We start from the raw sequence: 8,552 nt of genomic DNA on the forward strand, positions 1-8,552 counted from the left end.
GCTGCCAAACTCGCACTAATTGGTAAAAAAGCTGGTATGCTAAAAAAGAAGGTGGTCTAGAATGGCACCTCTGATTGAAAGTATTCAATCCTCACTTCTGGATGTTCGAGGTCCCATATGGTAGAACACATGGAGCGTAATAGGCTAGAGTGATAAATGGCTGTCTGGAAAATACATTTCTTGTTACAATCTCCAAGGTCCTCGAATGATTGAAACGTTCAGAAACATGGGGGATCAGTAGTTTAGAGGGCTGACCTTCTTACTGACATGATAGAGGACACTGTTGGACCCAATCCCAGTGTCGGCCATCTAAGGAATAAATAGTTCCGTACATCCTGTGGACATATTGCTGATTTTACTGCAGTTGTCATGGTGACAAGACATATGCGCTACTTCAGTGTATATCTCCAGAGTCAGAAGCATGATGTTCCTATTATCCCCTAGATGCAATAAAAATAGGGATGATGGCACCTCCCCAATGATAGGGTAATCCCATGGTGGCATAAGCACATGTACAACTGACATGTAGTGGGGCAGGCAAAATGACTGAACATGTTTCCATTTATCGCCTCGTTGGGACATTTGTAAGGGGTTCTCATGCTGGCCCCTAGTGTTTTGCATTGGTTGACAAACAAAATAGTCCCGTTTTTTGGATCAGGGTTGAGACTGGTTTACATATGGCTGTGTCTCACGTTGGGTGGCATAATGGGCAAAAGAACAATGGGTTAGAGTGCTATCCTGACTGCCAGTGGTTAGACGTATTGCCAGCATCCTCTAATGATCTTTTGTGACTTTTCGAAAGTTGGCATTTTCTTATCCTGACCATTTGGTTCTTGCAGCCTGACTGTGCATAGTTGGCAGTTGGCCTTTGTGTATTCCTCCCAGACAGACATTGGGACGAAGGGGGTCTTGTTGTTTGTAGGATGGGATATCCTTCTAGGATGGGTGGAGCAGAGCTATTCTCCACCCCACGTACATTTTAAAGGGCTGCCTTCAAAACACTCACACAGGAACCTGACACCTGTCTTTTGTCACCCTACAACAATTGGAGCCTGGGCAGGAGAAGGAAGGAAATTTCCAGAAACAGATGTGGGGATAGCCTAAAGGTTTCGCCAACTTCTAAGACTGGTACCAGGTATAATTATTGGATTCTCAGACCGACATTTCAGTACACTCGTGGACTTGCAGAGGTGCCCCAGAAGGACTGTCTGGTACTTGAGAAGACTACCCTATTGCTTAAGGCCTACTCTGTACCTCATAGAACTGCCATGCTGCTTGAGGCCTGCCTTGCTGCTTGATCCCAGGACTACCAGAGTGAGTCCAATGGCTAGTTGGCTGGCCTACCGTGTGAGCTACAGGGACATAACAAGCTCCAAAGACCTTCAGCCTTGCACCTGGCTTCGCCTGGAGTGTGTGCTGACCCCTCAAGTGGTGCACAACCAGTCCTGGATCCATGGAAGTAATGCTAAAGGTGCTTCTCCTTCCTAAACCTAGTCTCACTAAAAGTTGCCAGAGAAGAGAACTGACAGGAAACCGGGACATACCTGTTCCCCGATCCACCTGACTTCACAATATCTGCAGATATGTTCTTTTCTGCAGCAACAAACCCTGTTCAGTGGGACCCCTCGGAAGGGCTATCCGCCCTCGTGGAGCCCTCATTGGCAATAGCCTGCAGTTTTGTCCTGCTGGAGAGTTCAACTTCCAAAAATGTGACAAAGTTCGAAAGTAGAAATCTTCACTGTGACTTCGTCCAGCAGCTCCTCAACAACAATGCCTCCTCATCAGAAACCTCCAGCTGCCTTGCCCTATTGAACTTCACCTTCTCATGAACTTTCCTGCAACATTTTTCCTAAATCCAAAGGTAATCCAAGGCTGGGCCCAATCGACCTTGTGTAGCTGAAAGGTGCTCCATCCTGGTCAGGCTTAACATTTGACATTATCCTGGATTTGCGCAGCCAGATTATTGTGGTTTGGCACTTTGATCTTTTGGTGCTCTATTTCACGTAAAAAAAACTTAAATTCATAACTCCGATTCTACAGATCAGATTTAATTCGCTTTGGTGTCATTTTATTAATTACAATTTTCTCTATTTTTCTAAATTTGTCTGGGATTTTTCTTGTGTCGTGTTTTTACTTTTTAACTGTTTGTGTGCTGCATAAATACTTAACATAGTGCCTCTAAGTTACTTCTGACTGCTTTTGTGCCAAGTTACAAGAGGGTTAAGCACAGGGCAATTTGGTGACTCTTTTGGTTCATCCTGACAGGGATTGTGGTTTTTGCTTGAAAAGGGTCTTCACCCCCTAAATCAAAAGCTCACTTTCCTATGCTGGGGGTGCAGGATAAGTGTTTTTGCCACTGGGAAAATGTTTATTCATTTTCACAGAAACCTCAATTCCTCTGTGTGGAGTTCTCCACTACGGAGAACTCACCACATGGGCAATAGTAGCAGTTAGAAAAAGTCAAATGACATTCCAGAAGTACACCTGAAAGCCTGTGTCTAGTTCATATATATGGTAGTATCAGAAACAGGTTTTGGAAATGTTTTCAAATAACAAACAATAGTAAATCTGTGCTTGTACATAGGTATGTTTTTACTGGTGCAGATGTATTACTTTTGGATGGATAGGTCTGAAAGGATCTAGTCTAAGAAATTCAAGAATTTACACAAAACATTTAAAAAAAGGAAGCTGACTTCTCACTGTAGAGGTAACTCTTTCTAGGGTTGCTAGGTGATATTTTTCTTTAATCCAGTCATAAATGTTAATAATAACTTTATATTTGGAGTTCTGCAGAAATAGGAGATTTCAAAGAGCTTGGCAGGTGCAGGAAATCTCCAGTTCGAGTTATGTCTTCAAATAAGGTGGACAGGACATCTGCCAATTTGTGGCAGATAGTATACATTTGGTTTTGCTAGCTATAAATCTCTTCAGATTCCATTATGTTTTAAAGGTACAATGTATTTAGAAGTACCATTTAAAAGCATCAGCCTTTCATAGATCTAGATGAATTCTCCTGCAATTCTGTCACTTTTTGTTCCAGAAGATTGTGTTCTTTCGGTATTCAAATTACATGTGTCTGTGATTGTCCACACCATACCACATTTTCAGCAACTGTCTTTGTCAAGCAATTTCAGCTTCATTATTTTAGCTGGAGTACTGTACGGTCTACTGCAAAGGTTTAGCTGGAATATCCTACACAGGATACCGAGTTATGTCTTATGCATTTACAATAGGAAACATTGGCGACAAACATCTCCTATTGTCTAGACCAGTCTTCGCAATGTTTTCTGAAACTACGTGGTGTTTTGAACAATTTCCTTATATTGAGTAAAAACTGAGAATAAACAGATTAACCCTTTACTCTAATCATTAATTAAGTAGAAATGTTGATTTACTGACCAGTCAGTAGACACCTCATGAATTCTACCCACATTATCAAGAGACATCATGATCTTTTAGTTTCCAACAGATATAATTTTATACTAATGTGTATAGAAACATTAGTTGTCCGCTACTAAATTTGACATTTCTTTACCAATGTGTTACCAATGTACCCTTGCAAGTTGTATTAATATTTTAGGCTTCTTTCCCTTGGGAAGGGAATCTATTATTCTTTTGATACCTGCATTATGGTCATTTAAATTATAAATTATTTGTTAACATTGAGTTTTCAATAACTTCTCTGACAGCTGTTTTCATAAGAGAGAGAGATAATGGTAATACTGGTTAAATAATGTATTATCATCTCTTACCCATGAGGGTAAATAAATTCAGTCATCACCAGCTTTTAACATCCAGCTAACCTTTTTGCAATATGAAGCTTTTGTGATATATCTTAATACCTGGTGGTTCAAACCTCCCCTCTATTAACTGATGTCTATAAACCTGAAAGCGAGGTTAATGCTTTTTACTTCTGCATAGAAGATTTGAGAATATGTATTAATTTGTACTTCTTACAATTTTAGACAATTGGTTATCACAAATATAAGTGGTTATTGTTTGAAATGCATTTTTAACAAGTTTTAGTTTGCCTCAAAAGCTAGGTTTAGAATTTTCCAGTTGCTTATTTTCTCCTTTCTTTCTTCAATTAAGGAACCTGCTTATTAATTTTGTTTTGTCATTTTTACCTCTAGCTGAATGATATTCAGTTTTCCTCAGTGAAAGAACTGTGGACCAGATTTGTTAAGAATCATTTATTAAGAAGTGGTGGTAAATTGTGTTGCAAATTGATTCTGATTCTGCAAACAGACCTATATACTATCAGGTTGGTTCACAAAATCTCTATTTTTGAGTACTTTACCCAAGTAATTTGCTCTTAGACTTTTGTGTAACTTTATAATCAGATTTTCTGAATAGCAAAAAGTGGTAAATTTTCTGAAAAGTTTAGGCGTAAAATGCATATGCAAATTACTCAAAAGTGTAAGTTACGTGGGGCAAGGCCAAGATAGCAATCTAGGCGGTCGCATAGCCCAAACGCTCCTCGTTGCCGGCCCCTGCCACTGGCCAAAAATCCTAGTATATCCCCATGATGCGCAATCCTGCGGGGGACACGACTCGAGGCAGTGTAGCGACACAGTGGAGGGTGCCTGTGGCTGCCGCATGACCCGCGTGGGGGCTGCGGGCAACCAGTCCGACAACGGTGAAAATGGCGCCCGGGTGTGAGACCTGGCATAACGGCTGAGCGGGCAGGTCGAAAGGGGCGCCAAGGTAGCGAAAAGGGCACGGGCGAGTGGTGAAGCAAACAGCGCTACTGTAAGTGACCACCCGCAGCAGCGTCAGCGAGCGTAGCCCAGCAGGGAACAGCGTGGCAGCGGAGCAGAGGCCCCGACTGGGATAGTAGCAAAATCGAGCGCGTGGCCTCAGGGCCTACCTCGCGCGATCCCAGCGTTATCTAGAGTGGCAGTGTGACGGTGCTTGGGGCCTCTGCGGTGACAGTGTGTGGGGAACAGTGCCCAGCCCGGGGGATTCCTACGACAGCAGAGACTCGCCGCCAAAAATTCCTGGGGTCCCGTTAGCAGGTAGGCAAGCTGACGAGGGGGAGAGCCCCTACCATTGCTGAGGGTGGACTCGGCGCGCAAGGTTGGTGCGAGCGCACGGTGCACAGGCCTATCTAGGCCCCCTTCGGCGAGACCCAGAGAGCCCACGATTGGCAGACCAGGCCCCTAGAGGAAGCAACACCGGGGGGGCAGTGCTTGGCCCCCGGGGGTCTGCCGCCGCCAGAGAGTGACCACATACCCATACCCAGAGGGGATGCGACGAGGCCGCCATGAGGAGGGACTGAGGCAACGCACAGACAGGCACTAGTATGATGAGGGGTGGCCCGCTGGACTGTGTGGGACCCCTTCCCGGGAACGCCGGCGCGGGCAGGCCGGAGAGTCGGGAGAGGAAGCAACGTAGTGAGGGCTGAGCGCCATGATTTACACCTGAGCAGAGGTGGGCAGAGGACTCTGAGGGGCAGCCCGAGGGCAGGCTGAGACACAATTTCAACCCAGGAAGACCCTTATCCCAGCAGGGCTGCGCACGGGATCTCCTGGGTTACAACCTTCTTCCACGTAGAGCTAAGCCAGGTGCCCAGTCTCAAACCGCTCGCAGTATTACGAGGGTTGCGCTCAACCGTCTTGCAAGGGGCTACCACAGCGGGGCCACAGTGCCGCCGGTACTGGCACCCTCAAGCGCAGTCCATGCGATCTAAGACCACAACAGGTGCCGCAAACACCCATCCCAAGGGGGGTGACTTCCCGATGGCCTCGGTCCGGAAGAAGGGGGAGAGGTCCCTGAAGGAAATGCTCACCAAGGGACCCCTGACAGGGGACAAAGGTGATAAAACACCCCCTGCTTCGACAACCCCTGAGGATCCAGAAGATCGAGATGCCCCGATCATTCCCTCCTTCCTCAAATCACTGCTCAACGTCTTACGCGAGGACTTCCACACGCTCAAAAGTGAGGTGGCGGGCGAAGTGAGAGAGATCTGTCGGGACTTTGACGAGATTGGGGAGAGAGTCGCGGCACTTGAGGAAAAGGAGCTGACCAAAGGGGAGGAGATCGAACAACTCCAGCAAGAGGTGCTTCGCCTCGCGTGACCAACAGATTGACTTACAGGCGCACGCGGAGGACCTGGAGAACCGCTCAAGGTGGAACAACATTCACGTTTGGAGGAGGGGGCAGACATGGCGCACTATCTTCAGGGTCTCTTCAGGGGCATCCTGGGCGAACCGCAAGACTTTGAGATCCGCATCGACAGGGCACATCGCGTGGGCCTGCAGAGACGGGCTCTGGCCCCTCCCCCAGACATCCTGGCTTTCCTCCCGGATATTCCCCTGAAGGAGCGTATACTATGAGAGGCTCGCATGAAACAGCCCCTCACATACCAAGGATACCCAGTGGCCCTCTACCAGGACTTAGCTTCCATCACTCTTCAGCGGATAAAAGCTTTCAAGGACGTAACTGCACACTTGAGGGGACAGGGGGTGGCGTACTCCTGGGGCCATCCCTTCCGCCTCATATTTAAATGGAATGGCAAGCTCCACCAACTTCGATCCCTCCAAGAGTCCTGCAAAGTCTTCAGCTTGGAGCCGAATCACACACAGAGGTCCTCCAGAGATGGCTGGCAATGGGTGGGCCGCAGACGCATTCCCAGCCTAGAACTACGCCCAGACTCAGACACTATGGCGCAAGAGAGGCAGGCCGCTCTAGATGCAGTTCTGAAGGACACAGCTTCAATGGCCTCCTCCTGACTCTGTGGGGGAGGATAATGTGGCATTGATATTGCATTGGCTGGGGGGAGGGTTGGTGGTGGGGGGGCCCATGCTGCTTGGGACACATACTCACCCAATTCCTGGATTCCACATGCCCACGTCTTCGGATGATGGGCAAGGGACGCTGACTGAACCTGGGGTTTCTGTGGTTGGGGTTAGGGAGGGATGGGGTGGGCTTCGGGAGGGGGGCAGTTTGCAGGTTGGGGGATGTTGGCGACTGGTTAGGGTGGGGTCTGGAAAGGGTGGGTTGATTGTCCGGTAGTTTGCATAGCTCACAGAGCAGGTGGTGTTCTAGAGAAAAGGCAGCACACGGGTCTGACTCTCAGGCTAACCACGGTCCATACCTCTGGGAATTCCCGACTCACACTTCTGCACGCCCAGCTCTCACACACGCGACGGGGACCGCCTTCGCACTGGGGGAGACACAGGTCTTGGGGGACACATTAGCGCGTAGGGCTTTTGCTGGTCATGGTCAATAAAGAGGTGGAGGTCGTTACACTTAATGTCAAAGGGCTCAACAACCCAGTCAAGCGGAGGATCATACTGTTCTACTTGGAGCATGTGCAGGCTGACGTGTGCCTGCTACAGGAGATGCATATCCTAGTCCAGGATCAGCACCGCTTATGGTCAAGAGTGTTCCCACATCAGTACTTCTCCTCCTGGGGAGAGAAGAAGGCATACTCGTATCTAATCGCTGCACGGGGTTGGTGCTTGAGAAAGTAGCGGAAATAAAAGGGAGACTGTTGGTTTACACGTTAAGATTGGCCCCCAACATCATGGTACTTCACTCCTTGTATGCCCCCAATTCCGGGCAGGAGCCATTCCTTAAGAAGGCTTTAACAGACGCACTGGCTTCCCAGAATCGCTTGACCCTCATTGGGGGTGGCCTGAATCTAGTAATGGATTTGAATAAAGATAGGACACAGTCCACATACTCCCAGAGTGGGGAGCTCTCACGGGATGGGAAACTCTGGCTGAGGGAGATCGGTCTCGTGGACCTCTGGCGAGAGGCTCACCTGAATTCCACCCAATATACCATTTTCTCACATGCACATAAATCGTACGCACGGCTTGACTACCTTTTCGGTACGAAGGAGATCGGGGGTGGTGGAATCCGTGAGCATTGAGCCGGCCGCATTATCGGACCATGAGGCAGTGACGGTGACCATGCTGTTTGTAATGGGTCCACGTCCGACTGGTCAGTGGAGGCTTTGGGAAACAATGCTACACAGACAGGCGGTAGAGCAACAACTCACTAAGTGCATCCAGGGCTATCTGACCATTAATGACACGCCAGACATAGCGCCTACGACTCTCTGGGAAGCGTTGAAAGCGGTGGTCCACGGTGAGATGATCGCCATAGCGGCAGCTGACAACAAAGAATGCAAGGAACTTCACATGGCGTTGGCCGCTCAGGTGCGGTAGTTGGAACGGGTCCACAGTTGAACTGGTGCGCCCCAAGTGTGAAGGCAACTAAAGGCGACCAGGGCACAACTTGCTGGGCTGGACCTCGATAGGGCAGAGTATGCAGCGGTCAGATTAAAACATTCCTACTATATCGGGGAGACTGTACAGGCCGTCTGCTAGTCGCCAGGCTCCAAGCCCAGAGACAGCGGACTCAGGTGCCTTCGCTACATGGCAATAGGCAGGAGGATATAACGGGAGACCAAGACATCGATCGGGCCTTCCGGGACTTTTATCAGACGTTATCACTGCCGATGCTACCTCAGATCAGGGGTCCTTTGAATACCTTAACTCAGTCGAGCTGTCCACTCTCACCACTGACCAGGTGGCGAG

The sequence above is a fragment of the Triturus cristatus genome, chromosome 6, assembly GCF_964204655.1.
Source record: "Triturus cristatus chromosome 6, aTriCri1.1, whole genome shotgun sequence".
Classification (NCBI taxonomy): Eukaryota; Metazoa; Chordata; class Amphibia; order Caudata; family Salamandridae; genus Triturus; species Triturus cristatus.